This window comes from Rattus rattus, chromosome 2 (assembly GCF_011064425.1).
Source record: "Rattus rattus isolate New Zealand chromosome 2, Rrattus_CSIRO_v1, whole genome shotgun sequence".
Taxonomy (NCBI): domain Eukaryota; kingdom Metazoa; phylum Chordata; class Mammalia; order Rodentia; family Muridae; genus Rattus; species Rattus rattus.
The window spans coordinates 124,704,771-124,726,646 of record NC_046155.1 but is presented as its reverse complement, the minus strand read 5'-3'; the positions used below and the strand labels follow the sequence as shown (position 1 = coordinate 124,726,646).

The 21,876-nt window shown below is 48.4% G+C and overlaps 1 protein-coding gene across 1 annotated transcript in view; it reads left to right on the top strand.

The window, feature by feature from the left end:
* Positions 1 to 13,008: 13,008 nt before the first annotated feature.
* Klhl25 (kelch like family member 25) overlaps positions 13,009 to 21,876 on the top strand; it is a 24,133-nt gene continuing 15,265 nt past the window's right edge. Inside the window, 1 exon segment of the mRNA XM_032893405.1 lies at positions 13,009 to 13,152. The gene's annotated coding sequence lies outside the window, so the exon portion shown is untranslated.

The following is a 21,876-nucleotide window of genomic DNA, read 5'->3' as shown; positions in this document are numbered from 1 at the left end:
AGTGTTTGCTTTACCCACCTGTTTTATAGATCTCTGTACCTAGCAGGAGCTTTAGTTTAAATATCAAGATGACACCTTCTCGTGTCATCTGAGATGGAAGTCTCAACAGGGATTGCCTGGATGACATTATCCTGTGCACACGTCTGTGTATGCGGCAGGGATGGATAACCAAACTTAATAGATGTGGGGGCCCTGAAGGTGAGGGCCACATCCCTGTGTTTGGGTACCGGAAGTATGAAGAGGGAGCCGTGGGCGTGCAAACCTGAACTCAGTGCTCTCTGCCCTTCACTGCAGCAGGGCAGCCGGCTCTCCCAAGCTCCCACTCCACTGTGAGGGACTGGAACTAAGACATCTGTGGTCATGCGAACATTTCTCAGCTGAGAAGGAAGCACTGGGGGGAAAGACTCAGGAAGCCCTGCAATAGACACCCGGGCATCAGGTCTTCTCAGCAGCGCTGGGAGGGTGTCTAGCTCTGATGATGTACCTGGTAAGTTTTAGAAGCCGGGAGGCTGTAAAACAATGCTTCTCCATCTTCCTAATGCTGCAACCTTTAATACAGTTCCTCACGCTTTGGTGAGCCCAAGCATAAAATAATTTTCATTGCTACCTCATAACCAATTTCGTTACTGTAATGAATCATGTCAATATCTGTGTTTTCTGATGGTTTTAGGCAATATCTGTGAAAGTATCATTCATTGAGAATCCCTCCTCTAAAATGTTTTTGTTCAGAACAACACAAAAGCAAATATCACTAAATATCTACAAAACGGGATCGTCTGAGGCTGCTCAACCCACCCTTTGCTTTCACATGAATTAAGGAACATTTTATGTCCCAGATCTACCTTAATGTGCTCTCTAGGAGAGTGCAGCTTCTCAAAGGAGAAGAGCCATAGGCTTTCTGGAGCTTTCTATGGCCCTTGGGGTTCCCAAAGTGGGCCCCAGGTTAGGAACTGGCCAGGATCCACAGGGTGTAGATTACCTGAGATGGTGGGAGTTAAGCTGGTTTGAAAGAGCACAAAGTCTGCACGAATGCTCCTGGGTTCTCTTAAAGGATTGTGAGAATCTCCTCAGTGGTTCTTTTACCTTCTCTGTTCTCAACATCAGAGAATGAGCCAGGGTTCTCTGGATCCACACACAACCCAAGCCCTTCTCTCTTTCCTCCACCAACCCAGTCCTACTGGAAATCTGCCAAGTGAAGTCAACGGGGAGATTTCCTCTGTCACCCCCTCCCGATCACAGAAATGTGCTTTATGCTGATGCTCAGGGATGCCATTCTGTCCATATGGTGGGTACCAGAGACTGGCTAAGGAGTCAGGCCCAGGCTCCTTAGGGCAGGTGACTCCTCACAGTTCCCATCCAGTCCATCACCACTGTCCCTGTCCTGGAAAGAGAGACTGCCACATTTCAGTCCCAGTTTCTTGGGACATGGAGTCCTGTCTGTTCCATTTCCTATGCCCCCCCCCTCTCTCTCAAGTTTGAAGCCTTCCAGAAAAAGGAAGAGCATGCTTTCATTGTTGTTAGTCCACAGGTGGAGAGTACTCTTCTTCATGAAAAGTTGTCAAAGGCCCATTGCAAAAAATTCAGTGATGACCATGATTATCCCAATATCTTCCAGCTTTCCCAATCTTTGGCTGTTAGACACTGCTAGAAATCCAAGGGCTCAGGCCCAGAACAAGAGTAAATTTGTAGAAACTGCTAGAAGTCCAAGGGCTCAGGCCCAGTGCAAGAGTAAATTTGTTGTTTTTGATGTGTCCTGCAGCCACACAGGACTTTAGACTCTCCTTACAAACACTTGCTGGGGAGGACAGCGTGATGAGTCTAAGCTTTGCTGAGGGAAGCAGAAAGAAAGCAAACAAACCTCGGTTTTCCAAGAACTGAGGAGGAAAGTGAGGTGTGTGCTGTGGACCAAAGTCCCCAGGAAGCTCACACAGTCACAGCAGTGTTAGTGTTGAGGGTGTGGGCTAATCTGTCCATGGAGTCCCAGTCAGAATGGACTCCTGGGAGATGGGGGAACTTCAGGCAGTGGGACCTGATTTCGGAACCGGTTCACCCGGGCTGGTTTAGAAAGACACCCCTACTTCTTGTCACTCTCTGTGCTCCCTGGTAGGCATGAGTTGAACACTTCCTTTGTTCACATGCCCTCATCAGCAGGGAGCTCTCACCTCAGGACTAAACTAAGGGAACCAGAGAACCATGGGAACCTCTTTAGGCTCCAAAATGAACCCTGCCTCCTTTGTCCCCCAGGTCCTTGTCAGAGTGATGAAATTCTGTCAGACATGGGCGTCTTTGGGAAGGCTCTTTGTCCTCACAGTTCACATCGCCCTCTGTGGGGTTCTGGAAGAGTGAAGCTCGATCCCCGCCTTCTGCACTTCTGAGGGTGACAGGGCATATTTGGGCGACCTCTGAACCTGGGGGTGGATTTTAGTGGCACACACACACAGATTCACAGCTTTTGCAGGGTGCTGGGAATCTGAACTCAGGTCTCCAGGGTTCCGCAGCAGGCGCTGTGACTACGGAGTCAGCTCTCCAGCCCCTCGCCTCCTTTTTCTGGATGTTTATAGTTTCATATCTAAGTTCACGATGCTCTGTGGATAAGTTTTGTGTAAGATGCAGGCTTAGGTCAAAATTGTCTATTTGGTTGTGTGTGACTGTTTCAGTTGCTTCAACAATGTTTTTTTTGTTGTTGTTGTTTTTAGATAATAATCCCTTCTGTGAGAAATAACTTCAGGGTGGCGAAGAAAGGGAGCCCCATTTTAACTGAGTGTCCAAGAAGACAAACATGTCTCTTGATCCAAAGGCTGCACTCGGAACAACAAACACAGAGACACTGTGTGCATTTGGTTTGTCTCTCCCAGGTGGTGACTGGGTCTTTTCCCAATTGGCTGGGGTCAGTCCTCACTGTGTTCTTTAGTCTGAAAAGAAGTGGTGAACAGGAAATGAAGGAGAAAAAGGGAAGGGTCACTGCCATCAGCCATCAGCTTCCTAGAGTGCATTAGGCAGCCTTAGGTAAACCAACGTTTTACCTGGCAGGGGGATTCAAACATTTGCACCTAAATCTTACAAGGTGAGGGAGACAAAAGTATCTGAATCCCTTGTTCTAAACACCAGTTCATAGTGTTTTTGTTAGAAGAGAGTGTTATTTGATATTTCTGCACTTCTTGCTTTCAATTGATTCCCTATCCTTGTCTCACATGCGGTAAGCATGTGTCTGTGGCTGAGTTCCTGATCCCTTCTTGGATTTCACTGAGCCGTGTCTCCTTAAAGCCAATAAGGAGACAGTTGTCACCATCAGTGCTGAGAGTTCAGATTTCGGAGGCTGATTTCTCCTTCTCCTTCTTCCTTCCAAATCTGAGAGGAAACCTGTTGTGAGCTGGACATGGACGCTCTCCATCCAATAGCATTCAGTTAAGTTGCTGAGAGCTTTGATCCCAAAGGGTTCTGGATCCTGTCAGGAGCTTTTGAAAGTTCCTTATGTGGCAGAGCATGTCGATCGGTGTTGGATTATAAACAAGCCTTGTCTACCTTGAATTAACCCAACCCTGTTGTGGGTAGCCATCACTGGACTCTTTTTGCTCGTGTTTTACAGAGGGCTTCTGTGCTTAAGTTCATGGTAATATCAGATATACTTTCTCTCTGCCCTCTGTTTTACTGGCTGGTTTTGGAGACAAGGCGGTAGTGGGCACATCAAGGAGGTTGGGGTGTCCCTTCCTATACTGACTTCTTGGTTGTCAGCTTGATTGGCTTGAGAGATGTCACAGGGAGAGTAACACAGGCCCGTGGGTGTGTCTGTGAGGGTGTTTCTAGAGTGGTTGGTGCTTGAGTCAGCAACTGAGTTGGGTGAAGACCTACCGTGACTGTGACTGGCTCTGTCCAGTAGCCCCCAAGTGTTAATAAAGCTGAGGTGGAAGGAAGAGGGCGGGAGCTAACACAGGTGGAATTCACTTCTCTTGAGCAAATGGCCCTGTGGGTGCTGCCGTGGCTTGAAGATCTCAGTCACCTGGTTCCTGGCCTTTCCTGCAGACTCCCAGCAGGGGCTCTGGAGGGAGCTTCCAGGCCCTCAACGTTTGAATCAGGCAGACCAACTTGCTGTTCTCCCTCGCCCTGTTTCCTGGCCAGAGTAACTCACTGAGTTCTTTGGCCCTCAGCATCGGGATGACTATTGTAGGATTATCCAACCCGCTGTGGTGTCAGCCAATCCACAAACTTTCAAAAATTATCAGAGATTTTGGCCCAGCATCGTGGCACACACCTTTAATAGTAGGATTCTGAGGTAGACAGATCTGAGTTCAAGGCCAGCCTACATAGACGTCGTGGTCAATACAGGTTATAGACAGACCCTGTCTCAAACAAACAAGCGAAGAAACAAACAAACCAAGAAAAAAACCCAAAACAAAACAAACAACAAAATCACCACGTTTTTATATTATAAATGATATATATGCATATATGGAGATAGAGACAGACAGACAGAAGTTATATTCAATATATTTTGCTAGAGAACCAGACTAATAATCTCTGTCCTGGTTTTAGAAGATATCATGTGTTTTTGGCATGCAGTTTTAAAGAGAAAAATCTCACAGAATTCTCCACTAAAACTATCAGGAGTCGGATAGTTCCGTTTTGTAATCTCTTAAGTTAGTAACTATGACTGTTTCGTTATTGCAGGACTAGCTAGTTTCCTTTGCTACATTTTGCTTTTAGAGAAGTTGTTTGGACCTTTTGTTAAAGCTGATAGGTCCCCTCCACTGTATTTATGAGAGAGCTAAGGGTTTATCGTGAATGCTTCTTTATTGTTCTTCCCCCAACCACCCTCCTTGTCTGGAGACAGAGTTTCTTCATGTAACAGTTCTAGCTGTCCTGGAACTCATTCTGTAGACCAGGCTGCCCTCGAACTCAGAGACCTGCTGCCTTTGGATCCTGTGCGCTGGGATGAAAGGAGGGCACCATCATTCTCAGGCCCGTTTTGTTGGTATGGACTGTGATCCATGTCTCATCTTTGCTTTTCTTAGTCTTATTAGATGCTTATCAATTTTAATGATCTTTTCAACAACCATAATTTTTTGTCTTGTTGATTTTTTTCTATCGTTCTCATGTTTTCCATCTCGCTCTTGTCTGATTATGGTTTCCATTGCTCTGTAGAGACACCATGACCATAGCAATACTTATAAAGGAAAACATGAACTTCGACTGGCTTACAGTTCCAGAAGTTTTTCCTTCATTATCCTCATAGCTGGGAATATGGTGGCCTGCAGGCAGACATGGTGCTAGAGATGGAGGGAAAGTTACTTCCTCCAACAGAGCCACGCCCACTCCAACAGGCCACACCTCCTAATAGTGCTAATCCCTTTGAGCCTATGGGGGCCATTTTCTTTCAGAAGACCACAACTGATTTCTGGTCTTTATTGTTCCCTTCAGTTTTCTTGCATTTGGTGTGTGCTGCCCACATAGAAATATCACTATTTAATTGGAGTATTTTACTTGGCTCTTGTTCATGTGGACAACATGAGGATGTCACTTCTCTCCTCCTCCCACGTAAGACTGGGGAATCAAGCACCCAGTTCATCAGGCTTGGTGGCAAGCACCTTTACTCCTGAGCCATCTCCTCAGTCCTCACTGAACTCTTTCCTTTTCAGGAATCCCATTTACAGAGATCTGTTATGTAATATTTGTTGTGATAATTTACTTGAGAGATAGACTTGAACATGCATTTTACTTGTGTGCTCTTTTTGCCTGATAGAGATTTTACAATGTGTTTACTTTTATATCAGACTGAATATTTAAAACATGCTCCCTTTTTTTAATCTTTATTAACTTGAGTATTTCTTATTTACATTTTGATTGTTATTCCTTTTCCCGGTTTCCCAGCCAACATCCCCCTAACCCCTCCCCGTCCCCTTCTGTATGGGTGTTCCCCTCCCCATCCTCCCCTCATTACCGCCCTCCCCCCAACAATCACGTTCACTGGGGATTCAGTCTTAGCAGGACCAAGGGCTTCCCCTTCCACTGGTGCTCTTACTAGGCTATTTATTGCTACCTATGAGGTCAGAGTCCAGGGTCAGTCCATGTATATATAGTCTTTAGGTAGTGGTTTAGTCCCTGGAAGCTCTAGTTGCTTGGCATTGTTGTTCATAAGGGGTCTCGAGCCCCTTCAAGCTCTTCCAGTTCTTTCTCTGATTTCTTCAACGGGGGTCCCGTTCTCAGTTCAGTGGTTTGCTGCTGGCATTCGCCTCTGTATTTGCTGTATTCTGGCTGTGTCTCTCAGGAGAGATCTACATCCGGCTCCTGTCAGCCTGCACTTCTTTGCTTCATCCATCTTGTCTAATTGGGTGGCTGTATATGTATGGGCCACATGTGGGGCAGGCTCTGAATGGGTGTTCCTTCTGCCTCTGTTTTAAGCTTTGCCTCCCTATTCCCTGCCAAGGGTATTCTTGTCCCCCTTTTAAAGAAGGAGTGAAGCATCCGCATTTTGATCATCCATCTTGAGTTTCATGTGTTCTGTGCATCTAGGGTAATTCAAGCATTTGGGCTAATATCCACTTATCAATGACTGCATACCATGTGTGTTTTTCTGTGATTGAGTTACCTCACTCAGGATGATATTTTCCAGTTCCATCCATTTGCCTATGGTCATTGTTAAAACATGCTCCTTAAAAAAATTTATTTTTGGATTTCATCCATGTATCCAGTACAGTTTGGTCATATTCTCCGCCTTGAATCCTTCTCCTACCTTTCAACCTCTTCCTCCCTTGCTCTTTTCCTCATAGTCCTGAAGTGGCAACTTAATTTATTACTCCCTGATATTCTGAATGCTGTCAATCTCCCATGACTCCTTCTGCCTGCACCTCACATCTTTTGATACTTTATGTATTTTCATTTGTTAGTAGTCCAGTGTGGACAGTATCCATTGTCTGTGATATTATCTCATTCAAATGATAACACAAAGGGCTTCAGCCCAAACTCCTGACCCTTTCATGTGTAAAGAGAAAAGAAGAAAACACAATGCTCCTCCAAACCCCAAGTGTGCATCTGTAACCCTTCAGAGCTTTCCCGCTACTCCTGGAGGATGACTAGCGAGGCTTTGGATGGGCTACGGATGTAGTTAAGTAGCTCGCTTTTGGACAGAGGTTCAAACTAAGCATCAAAACTCAGCCAAACCAAAGCAAACCAAAGCAAACCAAACCAAACCAAAGCAAAGCGAAATGAAACAAAACAAAACAAAGCAAAAAGCAATGGACTAAAGAGGCTCAGTCCCTGTGCTTGCTGTGTGTGTAGGCTTCATGGCACTCTGGTCTTCTCACCAGAGGGAGATGGTCCAAGGCCTGTGCCGGCTGGTACCCCAAATCAATGTTCTTTTTGGTAGTAAGTAAACACTATCTCATGAAGAGGATGCCTGCGTCACCAGTTGATGTTACAGAGAACTGGGCTTCTGTAACTTTTTACGAAGCTGTGCATGACAATAACTTCATGGGCTACACTGTAGGAGTTTTCTTACATGGATGTGATGTGAGATGGCCAACTCAGGGTAATGAACATGCCCCGCCCACCAAACACTCACCATCTGTGTTGGGAGCATTCAGAGGCCTCTCTCTGTTTCTAAACATCTTGAAGATCAACATTTTTTTTCAAAAAATAATTTTTTTATTGATTCTTTGTGAATTTCACGTCATGCACCCCTATCTCACTCATCTCCCTGTGCCTTCCTATCTGCCCTCTGCCCTTGGAAACTTCCTTTCAAAAACAAACAAACAAACAAACAAACAAACAACCAAGAATCTACTTGTGGAAGCTGTAGTATGTCACAGTGTTCCTACAGCAAACCCTTTTGTCCACACATCTTTACTTGCAAATGTTCACTGGTCAGCTCAAGACCTCTGGCTTCTGCTACTCCATCAATTCTGGATCCTCACTGGGACTCCTCTCAGAGACCCTATTGTTCCCGTGTCGTGGAGATACGGCAGTTTTGAATCTGCAGGAATGGCCCCTTCATGCATTCCAGGGGTTCATAGATGGAGTAGAGGTTGGGGTGGTCCAACTCAAAGCCCTGGATCTAGGCCTGGATGGTAGCTGAGTTGGTCAACCAGCCAGCTCTCCCACATCTACACCACCAGGGTGAGCTCTCCAGCACTGCCTGGGTTAGTTCACTCAATGTTTTAGCCAGCTAGGGGCCATGCCAGTTCTCCTGTCTGCTGCAGGTATCGAGGGTTACGGTCATTTGTGTTGGGAACATTAAGAATCCTCCTGTTCTAAATACCTTGAAGAACAGAGTAAAGTTTTAACTGTACCCACCTTTCCCTGCTGTAGCACATTCAAACTTTATCCCACAACCTAACCGCTCTCACTGTAATTACCCACATAATGCCCACATAATGTGCCCATTATGTGGCATTTAATATTACATTGGCTTAAATGACATCTTGGTGTGTGTGTGTGTGTGTGTGTGTGTGTGTGTGTGTGTGTGTGTGTGTGTGTTCTGAAACAAAGTCTCATGTTCCCTGGGCTGGTCTCAAACTTGTTATGAGTGGACCCTGGAATTGAGCCCCTGCTCTTCCTGCTTCTGCGTCTGACTGTTGGGATTGCAAGCATGTACTGGTTTGTATTATTATTCCTTTTAAGATTTCTTTTTCTCTTCCTCTGTCCCTCTGTCTCTGCCTCTCTCCTCCTCCTCATCCTCGTCCTCGTCCTCCTCGTCCTCCTCCTCCTCATCCTGGTCCTCCTCCTCCTTGTCCTTCCTCTCTCTCTCTCTCTCTCTCTCTCTCTCTCTCTCTCTCTCTCTCTCTCTCTTTCTCTCTCCCTCTCTCTCTCAGGGTTTCTCCATATAACAGAGCCTTGGCTGTCCTGGAACTGATTAGTAAACCAGGCTGGCCTCAAACTCACAGAGATCTGCCTGCCTTTGGCCCCCAAGTGCTGGGAATAAAGGTGTGTGCCACCATCCCTGGTTGGTTTATTTTCTTTTATTTATGGCAATTAAAGAGTATATCATTTAAGCTGGATGTGGTGCTGTGCACCTTTAACCTCCAGTGCTCCGGAGACAGAGCCAGGAGGATCAAAAGGCTTACCTCTGGGGATTTGATCCACTTCCTTTGAGTCTACTCTTAGCCCGGAACTCACCATTTTGGCCATGCCGACTGGTCAGCAACCCACTCCAATCCTCCTGTCTCCTCCTGGGATCACAAATGCTCCATTCTACCAAGCCCATTCTTTAAACACAGCTTTTGGGGATCAATATATGTTCACAAGGCAAGCAATTTGCTGATTAACTATTGCCCTGTCCCCATTCAGAAGTTTTAAGACTTCAGTTGGGCGCGGTGGCATACAGCTTTAATCCCAGCACTTGGGTAGCAGAGGCAGGTGGATCTCTGTGAATCTGAGGCCAGCTTGCTTTACAGAGTGAGTCCCAGGACAGCCAGGGCTAGGTAGAGAGAACTTGACAGACTTTAAAGTGTGAGTTACCTAAACACTAGATAGATGGCGATCTTAGTAGGGACAGGGTAGGGTAAGACTATTGATTGACATCAAGCACCTGTCCTTTCCTTTTCCGTGCTAGCAGAGCCCTGACTTTGTTTGAAGAGGGGAAATATTTTCACAAAAGTTCATATTTTCCAGCTGCCCTTGCAGAAGCAATCTAATATTTTATTTGTGTCATACTTAATGTCACTGTTTCTGTCATATGCTGTATAAAGAGCGTTCTAAGGAAATAGAGAATCTGGGGAGAGAAGAGAGGGGAAGGAGGTAGGGGAGTTGGGAGAGGGGAAACTGTGGTCGAGATGCATTGTATGAGAGAAGAATCTGTTTCCAATTAAAAAAGAAAAGTTCAGCATGACATGAAAATTATTGGTAGTGCTTCAAAACTGTGAAAGCCTATTGTAGTGTATGAATAGGAATGGCCCCCACAGATTCATGTATTTGAATGCTTGGCCTATAGGGAGTGGCAGTATTAGGAAGCATGGCCTTGTTGGAGTAGGTGTGAGCTTGTTGCAGATGTGAAACTGTGTCCCCCCCACACCCCCAGGTTTTGAAGTCACCTCGCTCAAGCTAAAATAGCAAGCCAGCCCCAGTGAAATGCTTTCCTTTACAAGAGTTGCCACGGTCATATTGTCTCTTCACAGCAGCAACAAAACTCCAAGAAACCAACTATGTGTAACACCGAGATTTCTGAGGTAATTGTGGTGGGCCCCGCACCCCAGAACTCCATGTGTATTGGGCTGGATTGGCAGGTAGAGGCTTTGGCGGTGGGATGGCGAAAGCAGCCTCATTTCTTTCTTTCCCTGCCTCCTTTCAGCTCTTATCTAAATTCAATAACTCAACACATGTTCTTGGCTCTGATTTCTTTTTATTGGCTATATTTGCTTTTAATGTATGCTGCTACCTAATTTAGGCCCCGGAGTTGAAGAGAGAAACAGTGATCATGTGGGCCAGATTTCTGACAGTTGGCATGTGTAAGTAAGTTCACAGAGAGCCTTTAACTGTAAGCAATGCTTGCGAACTTGCTAAGAATTAATTTTGCATGGGAAGCTTCGTCCAAGCAGCAATCACATAAATGCCATTGCTTTAGGGAATTGGCAGGGCACCTATAGCTATAAACGCAGACTGTCATTCATTTAAGGAAACTATTATTTGATGTCCCTTTGGAAAGTTCCTTAACAGCACATTAGGCCACTGATCAGCTCTGGCCAAGGCTCCTCTTAAATATGGGAACCCTCCCGTCTTAAATGTCTCCAGATCTGGGCCAAATGGAGACACTCTATTGAGCATTTACTGGCTGCCAAACCCTCCATCTTTACAATGATCCTGGAGGAGAGGTTTGGCAATACCCTTTCCTCCTGCAAGAACCAGGCTGTCAAAGCCATCCCTCAGAGATCTTGAGGGGAAGAGTCAGATTCAAACAGGGACTTCAGGCTGCTTACAGCTACACTGGCTGCCCCTGCCCCTAGGTGTGCTACTGTTGGTTACACAGCAGACCTGCTGGGTCAAGCAGCTTTCTGCACAAGGGCCTATTTCTCACTTCCCACCCAGTCACCTTGCTGCTTGTCTTTGGAATCTTTTGCACGCCCCTCCCCTCTTCTACAAACCTCCCTAGCCCCCTGCTTCCTGGGAATTCTCCGCACTCCTGTGCCTCTGTGATACTTATCACTTTTGTTGTTTTGAAGACACGAGTCTCAGTACTGTCCTGAAACTACACAAACCAGGCTATCTATTTACTGCCTATGTGCCACCACACCTGGCCCAGTTAATTTCTTTTTTGTCTTCTTTTTTCTTTTTTTCCATGTGAGGGTGTCAAATCCCGGAGTTAGAGACAGTTGTGAGCTGCGACATGGGTGCTGGGATTCGAACCCCAGACCTCTGGAAGAACAGTCAGTGTTCTTAACCCCTAAGCCATCTCTTCAGCCTCAGTCCATCGCTTTCTTAACTTGGGCTCCTGTGTCTTTATGTGAGTTGTTGGGATGATTGCTTCTTTGGTCCTTTACTCCTGCATGTAATCCAGCGGGAGTTCACACCGCTGCCTTACAGGCAAGGAGACCAGACACTCAGCAAGCTGTGGTGGAATAGCCCTGTAGGAAAGGGTTTGGTGATACTCTTTCAGCCTGCAAGGACCATCCCTCAGGACAGAGTCGGGGGTGGGGGAGCGGGAAGAAAGGAGCCGATGGAACTTCAAGACAAAGATTACGAGGTCTCAGAACTACAGCACACACACACACACACACACACACACACACACACACACACACACACACACACACACACACACACAGAATCATAGAAATCTAGAAAATATCCCTCCTCCTTTTTTTTTTTTTTTTTCTCTTTTGAGACAGGGTTTCTCTGTGTAGCCCTGACTGTCCTGGGATCAACTCTATAGATCAGGCTGGCCTGGAAATTAGATTGACCTTCCTCTGTCTTGAGTGCTGGGGTTAAAGGAGTGTGCCCCCACCGTCCAGGTCTAGTAATTCCTAAATGAACTAATGGATGCATTGGGAAAGGGTGATGTCTATTCTTGGTTGCCAACTTGATTTTATCTGGACTAGCTACAACCCAAGCAGCCGAGTACACCCGTGAGGGATTTCTCTTGGTTGGATCATTTGAGGTAGGAAGACCCACCCTAAATCTGGGCTACACCTTCTAATGACAGACTACCTAAAGGACCTGGAAGAAGGAAAGTTTTGGTTTTTGCCTGCCCTTAACTCTCACAGGTAGGTTTATTCTTTCACTGTCTTATAGCCAACTTGTGGATTCCAAGGTATACTGAAGATCAGCGGAAGCATCTGGCCTCATGGACTGACAATTGGATTCATGGACGTTATGTCTGCAAATAGCCATTGTTGAACTACCCAGCCACAGCCTGAAAGTCACTCAAATAAACTCTATATGTGTGTTGAATGTATGTATGTATGTATGTATGTATATGTATATGTACATGTATATGTATATATGTGTAGATATGGGTTTTGTACCTCTGGAGTGAAGAATATTTGAAGGGTATTAAAAAAAAAGTTTAGGAAGAAATTTCCGCCGACTTGACAGAACAACTGAAGCTTAAAGTCCTCTCCCCTGAAATACATGGATTCTCAGTCTAGACAGGGATTCACATCTGTAGAAATTCCCCCACATCCACCGGGAAGTAAAAAAGGATTTCCTTAACACAGGGACGATTACATTGCAGGTTTGTAAAAAGATCAACAATGGCTATGATTCGGAAAGAAATCAGAAAGAAATCTTTTGTACAGAAAGAAATCTTTTGTACAGAAAGAAGTATGTGTAATCTACAAGGATCTTCCTTAAGGAAAGCTCTAGAACAGGTCGTGTTGCTTTCTCCCAACTCTGGCCACCAGAGCAGAAAGGCAATAGTCTGTCCCTTTAAGAATCTGGTGGCAGTCGCTTTCCTCTCTCCGCCCCGCCTCCCGCGGCACCGGTGGCCTGGACGACCGTCCCTTTCTTCTCACACGGCTGTATTACAGGTTAGTCGGCCCATCCGTCACAGAGACACGGTCTATGATTGGTTGTTGGGTTTCGGGCCGCGAGGCGGGGCGGGAAGGCCGGAGAAACTAGTTTGTTGGCGGCGCCGGTGCGGTTCGGCTACGGGATCGCGGCCGGGACTGGAGAGCCGGCCGGGGGCGGCGGCAGCGGCGGGGACTGCGGAGCCTGTGGGGCCCCACGGTGAGGACCAGGTCGGGACCGAGTCGACAGGGGGCGCCGTCGTCGGGAATTGTCACCGGGACAGCGAGCGACCCTGCGGGAGGATCGCCAGGCAGGGCGTGGGACCGAAGGCCCGGTTCACTGGGTGGGGGAAGTGGGTGTTGACCCGGGAGCGCCCCTCGGTCGAGCTTGGGGACCCCGTACTGTTATGTTCAGAGCTCCCGCCAAGGGAATGAATTGTTTTCCAAACGGATGTTACGCGCTGGAGAGGCTACCCTCCCTCGGGAGTGTTTGATTCATTGAGTCCGCTGATTATCTTTTTTAAAAAAATTACTATTGATCCTAGAAAGAGGAAGCTGCTTGTCTTCGAGGATGCGAACCGTGCTGCTTTGCGCTCGCACCTAGCCAGGGTCCCCGAGCTTTCCTTTGCCTAGCCAGGGCGGAGGGGTTAAACCAGGGAAGAGTAGACAGCAGGGCCTGGCCGTGTGGCCCGCTGCATAGGATCCTTCCTGTCTGGGAAGTTGTCTGTCAAGGGGAGTGGTGACACTCCCGGAGCCATACGCCCCTACCCACCCAGGTGGTGGCCCATCTGGCAGGGCTGTAGCAACTCGTCCGCTCCCCGGCCGCTCCCCCTCCCCTCAACCCTCCTTCCAAGCGTTGCCCTGGCGCGAGAATTCCGCTGTGGTCTGCAAATCCCCACTTGACTGGTCTCATAGTTGTATTAGAAGCTTCTTTTTCCTATTCGGGAATGGTGCCTACTGGGGCACCAGACACTTGGGTGCAAGGGCTTCAAGGACCTCAAAGTGGATTCTCACAGTCTTTAGATTTCTTTTTTTCCTTTTATTTATTTATTTTTTTCGTTTTTTAGTCTTGCTATGAAGTCAGCCAGTCTTGAGCGTGAAATCCTCTGGTCCCAGCCTCCTGAGAGCTGGGTTTATAAGCAAATGACACCGTACCAATCCCAGAGAATTTCTAGAGACTCAAGCACAGGAAGCTGGGGGGAGGGGTGGACTACAGGGGCCTTTGTAGTTCAACTGTACTTTGGGGAGACCAAAGGCCAAGTTGCTTTGGCCAAGGCTTGTTGGGCACTAGTTCTCCCTCCCTGATGAGGCAGGACAAGGTATGCCAATTGTCTGGGCTATTCACCCTGTCTTGGAGTGGGACAGGGAGGGAGGGGGACTTGGCATCTGACCCTCTAGAGTGCTGAGCCTTTCATAAGCGGCACAGTTATGCTGGGAGAACTTTTTATGGGTGTTGCTGAAAGCTTGTGTCTGGGGACAGAGGAGGGAGGCCCTATGGTGCTCTTATCCTACAGCAAGTAGGCTTGGTCCCTCTAAGACAGGGTTCTTGAGGTCACAGGCTTTGTCTGTGGAGACCGGCAAAGTCACTTTTGTCCCAGGCCCTGTAATTATTGATATTTCAGTTGAGTCATTTGTCAGCCAGTGAGTCCAGGGAGGTTTTTAAAGGAATTACGGAGGATGGACGGATGAAACCTTTGTCATGGGCCTCAAACTGGAGCTGGGTTCCCTGTGCCATGCAGTACAAGGTCTGCGTGCAAGTTGCATGTTCTACAGTGGCTCGGTTTCCTGTTGATGGCATCCTAAGTCTGTGACACCAGTGTGGGGAAAGAAAAGTAGGAGGAAAAAATGTCCCCATGTGTGGTGTGCAATGATTGGTTGCATCCTTCCTGTCACTGAGAGGGAGGAGGGTGGCCTGGAGCAACAAGCATGGGAGGTGGTTTTAGTCAGATTTATCATTTGAGCAGACCTTACTGAGACCCTGCTTTTACAGAGAAGTGGGTGCTGGCCCATGGATTGGGGGCCCTGGCTCATAGGTTTGCAGAGCCCCGGTGAGCAGGGGAGCAGGGAGCTGGAGAGAAGGGTGAAGGTTTCCTGGAGAGAGAAGGAGAGCTGGCACACAGGCCCACCGAGCCTCCATTCTCTGCCCTGGCTGCAGCCGTTTTTCTAGCCATCTGTCCACTCTCTTCCAGGGCCAGCTCTAGGATGCTCGCTTTAGGCACAGGTGATTACAGGGAAAAGGCAGATGGGAGCTGACCCAAAGGTTCATCCTTGGCTGTGACAGTGTGACACTGTGGGCAGCTGTGCAGATTCATTTGAGGACCTGGCTTCCCATGCAACTTCTGAGGGGCTCCTGCTCACCAGGTCCGGGGCCACAGACACACACACACAGACAGACAGACAGACAGACAGACACACACACACACACACACACACACACACAGACAGACACACACCCTTCTAGAGAGAGTTGGCACAAGCCAACAGTGGTGGGCCACAAATGAATTGGCCGATTGAAATGCTAATGTAGTAAGTCAGCTAATGTGGTAAATGTCATAATTGAATTGCCTTGCTGATCTGCCAGTGAATCCTTTTCCAGGCCAGGAAACACTTGCAGCCCTGTGAGGATGGCCAGGCAGAGGCAGACCTTGAGCATCCACAGCTCACAGAAACCACATCGCAGCAGGACTTGTGATGAGTCTGCTGCTCTCTGGCTGCCACTGCGGGCTTTTCTCCTTGTCTGCAACCGTGCCCCGTGAACCCTCTGCTGGGACCAGTTCTGAAGGCATCTGAAGCTGACAACTGCCGCCTGCCTTGCCAGGTGTCTCTGGGGCTTGTTAGGACACGGGAGCAGAAACTGAGGGGACAGAAGGACTTTGAGGTTGGCAGGGCTCCCCCTCAAGTCCCTTCAGCACAGGGTGAGTGGGAGGAGCTCAGGCTCTGGTCGGCCTGGCTTCACGTGCTGCTTGTGTCACTGAGGCCTTCTGGAGGATGGCGTGAGGTGACACCCAGCATTGTACAGCACGTCCTGGAATGGTGTCTGGCACGTGGCGGGCTGCTCACACCCAGCTCCCTGTCCCCTTTGCTCTGTCCTCCTGACACAGAATGGAGGTGTTACCTCTGTCTGTTCTTAAACCTTCCTCGGCCCTGCTTGGTTCCCCCTTGGATGATAAAAGGTAGGCAACCGTGTCCTGTTCTTCAAAGTGACAGCTCCCTGGGCTGAGATGTGCTCATTGATGAGTACTCGAGTAGCTGTGGAAAGAAAGCCCTGGATCAAACCAGGCATAGCGGCAACCCCTGTACCCCAGCACTTGGGGAGCAGAGGGAGGAGGATCAGGAGTTCAAGGGAAGCTTGGGGAGCATGAAGCTCAAAAAGGTGCTAGGGCATAAATACCTTTAATCCCAGAACTCAAAATGCTGCCGGGGCAGGCAGATATGGAACAGTGAGGGATACAAATGAGATCCTGTCTTTAAAAACAGAAAAGCGTTAGCTTTGTCGTTTTAGAGATTCAAGTTAGAGCCAGGTGTGGTGGTGCACATCTTTAGTCCCAGGATTTTGAATCCTAGGCAGAGGTCTGCTGGGGTTACATAGTGAGAACCTGTGTCAAATACATTAACTGAGAAATCGCACTGTACCTTCCAGGAGTTCCCTAGTCATTTTCCATCCAGGCTGATCTGCCCCCAGGTTCTATAGACTCTGTAGGGTTGCCTGTTCCAGCTCATCCAAGGCCTGAGGCCCCCTCCACCTCCATCCCGCAGTAGGAACCCTCAGACTTGAAGTCTTGCAGGAGGGACACTGAGTTTTGCCCTTGTGACTGTATGTAGAACCCCTCGCCTCTGTGGGTGTTCAGATGGCTCTTCTAGAAAACTGGTAGATGCTTTCCAGGGTGTTCCTGTAACTATTTCATGGTCATATCCCAGGTTCTTGCAAGCTCTAATGCTAGGCCTTCCTGAGGCTTTTGAGTCAACCCTGTGCTAGGCAGTGCCGGAGACAATGTCGAAGTCGAGAGCGGGGTGGGTGTGGTGGGCATCAGACTCTTGTCTGCACGCTCCTTAGAATAAGGTCTGCAGGCACAAGCTTTCAGCTTCCTCATCTGAAATGGAGACTGAGTGAGGGCCTGCTGGTGTCTCCAAAGGGACATGGCTCTCCTCCCCTCCCACCTTCCCTAGTCCCATAATTGCTCCTCAGCTGGGGCTCCACTATCTCTATGAAACTGGGTCAGGGAAGCACCAGTCTGGGCCCAGGGGGAGTAGGCATGGGCTCAAAGGACGGTGGCGTGTAGAAGCCAAGGTTTCCCTTGGCTTGTCCTGGGCAGAGAACTGGTCATCAAGTGTGGGAGGATCTGGGTGATCCCCTCTCCCTAGTTTATGGGATGTCTCCTGGGCACAGAGCCAAGGGGGAGAAATGGACAAAGAGTCCAGAGAAGCAGAAGGGATTACAGGGAGCCCAGGGGGGCAGGAGGAGGCTGCGTGCCAGGCGTTGGCAAGGATATGCCTGCAAGACCAGTTGGATGGCTCCTGCAGAGCGGGCCGTGGGAGAGTTGCGGCTGCTGTGGCCCGCCTGCCTGAGGAGGACCGCATCTCCCACTGTCACCCCACCCACCTCTGCCAGGTGCTTACTTGCCTGTCAGCCTTGTAGGGAGGAGTAGACTGCAGGGATCGGGGACACCTTGTCTAGCTCTTTCTCCCTGTTTGGGCTCCCTACAAGGGTCTGCACAAAGATCAATCTAGGCCAAGTGAAATTAATGTCCTAATTAAGATAAAGAGATCCTTTTCTTGTTCAAAACCCCCAGATGAACTGCTTGCCAGATTCGCATAGCCAGGCCTTTTTGTTTGGGTAGGGGTGAGGGTCAGGAGGCACAGAGCTCTTTTCTAGACGGCCAAGGTAGCAGCGCCCAGAGTCTAGGGGATAAGCTCCTCTGGGCCTGAGAGACTGGGTAGTAAGCCCTTTTATCTGTGCATGCCCATGTGAATTCACATCTTGGAAATCTGGAGGAGAAAGGTGTGGTGGTCTGTTCTGAATGGCTTGCCTTGTAGGTGACACTGTTGAAGAAGGTTGGGCTCAGAGTTCACAGTGGACCTTAGCTTCTGGTGTACAAGGTTGGTAGTCAGTGGTCAGAGTTCAGCAGGGTTACAAGGTGTAATGTCAAAAATGGCATTGCCATGCAGGAGAGGACAATAAGTGGACATTGCTAGTCTCATTTTCCAGATGTGTCCAGTGAGCGTGTTGTGTCATCTGTTTTCTGCCAGGTTCTGGAATTCAGCAGAGAATGGGGTGGTTCCCATTCTCCCGAAGCTCCCATTCAGTCAGAGGAGGCTGACAACAGGTGGAGCCAACAAGTCAGCTACCTCAAAAAGGGCTGCAGGGAAAGTAGCCTGGGAGGCCTGAGGAGGGGAACAGGACAGGGAGCATCTATTGGAGACAAAGGCCTCTCAGTTGACATTTGAACCAGAAAGCTGTGCTAAGTAGGCAGTGTAAAGTTGAAAGGCTGGCATGGCGTGGGTACAAGGCATAGGGCCAGGCTTCCACAGAAGGTCTGTTCTGAGGAGACCAAGGAAAACATTGTGCGTTTAAATTATATATTTAAAAAAATCTCGGTATATTGACAGATTTCTTGTATACATGAACAGTATAGAAAAGCAGTATGGTATGAAGGTCTGCCTTGTCAGTGTGCTGTGCAGGTAGAGGTTGTGTGTGGAGTTTGACCTTTCTATACTTTGACCTGCAGGACTCTTCGGTCTCTATCATTGTATAGAGGGAGCCCTTTCTCTTTCCATGGCCCTATCAGTCCAACCATATTCTGGCCAGACCTCCAGCATTCATATTGCCTTCTAATGAGAAACCTTGCGGTGGTCATTTCCCCCGTACATTCCATCAAGTCTTGGAAGCCTGTGATCATGCAGCTTTAAAAGCAGGTATGGCAGGTTTAAATTTTATTAAAGTCCTATGCCTTTCACAGTCGTTTATTTTCCCACCAAGTGCCTTTCTCCATATTTTTCTTTCATGCTTGATGTTGTGCACATTTTAAAGCTTAGCAGATAGCTCCAATATCATTCATTCCTTTAAAAACACAGTCAGCTATCTAGTTTATTCAGGCTTTTCTTCTGACTCGGCCTTTCCAGAAGATCAAGGTTCGACTGCTATTGGTCTCCTGGTCTCAGCTGGGGATTGAATGAAGCTCTTGGCTGTGTGTGCTCATCTGTGAAATGAGGCCCTTTAATCCCCGCCTAGCCCTGCCCCCTGCTTGCTGCCTTGTGCTCTGTTAGGAAAAGAAAGCATTCCTGAAAGGTCTTTTGCAGCTCAGAAGCTCTGGAACGTTTGGGAGGTACGTATGTCTGAGTGGGGGCCCTTCTAAACGGTATCTTAGTGACAGGTGGCTTTGCCTAGGTGAGGTGCAGGTGGCTTATCGTGTGTGGTGTATGTTACCGTGAGGTTCTTTGTTTTCCTGTGGCAAAGAAGCCAAAGATGTACCAAATGGGCACCTGTCCTTGACTGGGAGAGAGAGAATGTGGAGACTGGGGACTTGAGGAGGAGAGGTAGATCCGAGACTGTTGAAAGCCAGGCTCTGCACGTGGTCTCCCGACAGACCTCGTGACTGAGGAGTCAGGATGGCAAGGCTGTATGAACAGCCTGGGTACCTGGGGTACCCATCCTTGCTGGGACTCAGCCAGGGCTGGCACATTAGGCCAGGCTCTCCAGGCCTTCCCTGGTGCCTGTGTTCCCTTCCTTCAGAAGCAGCACCCAAAGCATCCAGTTTGGCTGTGACTGCTGCCCTAGAACCTTATAATTCTGCCCCAGAGTGGTACCCATTAGGACCACCAATCTGACCTAATAGGAACAGACATTAGATAAAGAGGATGGGCAGATGCCAACAGAGGGGACAGGGGAGCCCCCAAAGAGCTTTGGTGGGAGGCCTCCTGAAGTGTCTTTGTTATGGTTCCCAAGGGGAGGGGCTGAAGGGCATTTCCACAGTTACAGACCCCTCCCCGGTCTGGGCCTTTGGGAAAGGGACAGGGAGGGTGGCACTCTCCCCAGCAGCTTATCAGCGGGCTCCGGCCTGCTGTCATCCCAGGCTTTGTGGACAGGCTTGGCCACAAGTGGTGGGCTGGGTGCCAGCCTTCCTCTCGGGCAGAAGCACCCATTGAGGTATCTCTCTGGGTTGCAGGAAGCCGTAGTTGCTATTTTTATCAACCCAACTAGGACTTTATGTTGAAAGCTCTAATTACAAGCAAAATGTCAGGGTTGGTCTGGCAGTGAGTCTGAGGCAGGAGACATTGCACACCAGTCATTTGATGTGTAAAGCAAGGTACATTTGTTCACGGACATAAGGGGGCTTGCTTACTGACTTCTTGTGTCTACAGTTTGTTTCCCGTTTTTTAGACTGGGTCTTATGCAGCCCAGGCTGGTCTCACACTATCATGCTTTGTGGCAAGCATGACCTTAAACATCTGATCATCCTGCCCTCGCCCCCACTAGGTGATGGGATTATAGGTGTGTGACCCCATTTCCTGTTTATGCAGCTCTGCTGATCAAACCCTGAGTTTTGTGTATGTTAAACAAACACTTCCCACTGAGCTGCAAGCCAGCCTGGCAATCTTCTTTGAAGTAACAAAGACGCCTTTACTGAATTCTTCTAGGTAATTGCACATGAAGCCAATTGGCTGGCCATACAGCTGTGGAGGGAGCCTAGGGGACTGGAGTTGGAGCTTTATTAAAATTACCAAGACCCCTCTTCATGCTACCTACTCTGTGAAGTGCGAGGGACAGAGATGATAAGGACTGGACTGTTAAACCTAGTGGATTGTCCTTTGGACAAATACCTGATCTGCTTTTACTAGACATGGTTTCAGTCTAGAGGCCCCCTAGGGCCTACAAGGTAGCCTCCTCTGTCTTCAGCTTCACTTTCTGTAGCATCAATTATCCAAGGTCAACTGGTTTGAAAATACCAAATGGAAAAGTAAGTGTTGGACAAGTTTTACTGGGTGTGGTGACCCAGGCTGGCTTCAAACTAGCGATCTTCCTGCCTCAGTCTCCTGGGTCATAGGATTACAGGAAGAGACCACTATGGCCAAGCTGGTCTCTCACCATGCCTGATTTATAAGATTTGGGATCAAACTCAAGGCCTTAAACTTGTTCTGCAAGCAGTTTACTGATGGAACCTTCTGTCTTCTCAGCGTATAAAACTGCCTTTGCTAAGCTCTTTGAGGTCAAGTCCACCCAGTTTCTTTCCTAAGGGCAAATGTGGACATGAGGACATGTGTGCGTGTGGGTTCCTGTGAGGTGAGAGCTTGACCTTGGGTGTCAAAGAGGCACTGTTTTTGAAATACGGTCTCACAGTAGTCCGGGACTTAACAAATAAGCTAGGCTAAGCGGCCATTGAGTCCCAAGTTCTGCCTGTCTCTGCCTCACTAATGCTGAGAGTGCCCTCCCGTACCTGGCTTCTCAATGTGGGTCTTGGGATGCAGCTCAGGCCCTCATGCTTGCATTGAGCACTTCACCCAGTTGAGCCATCTCCTCGTCCCAGGGCAGTCAGCCACTGCAACTGTAACCCCCTTGTCATGTAGGGTTACCTCTCCACAGAATGAGACCACCAGTGGGGGTCAGGGGTTCTGTCTTAGAAGTCTGCCTGCCCAAGGCTAAAGCTGCTGGTGAGTGGATGAGGCTGCCAGCAGTGATGGCAGTGGACTAAACCATTAGTGTGTCCCACTGCCTGGCTCCTGACGTGCTCCTGTTTAATTACAGGATAGGAGCTCAAAGATAGTACATGTATTTAGTTACTGTTTCCAGATGAGAAACCAGGCGTCTTGGGCAGCCAGGGATTCAGAGCTAGGCACACTCTTCACACAGTTCTTCTGTCAGGCTGCTTGAGGTTGGCATCCCCATTTGGACTTGTGGTTTATGGCCCACCATCCAGAGCAATACTGGAGGTGGTTCTCCCCTAGTTAG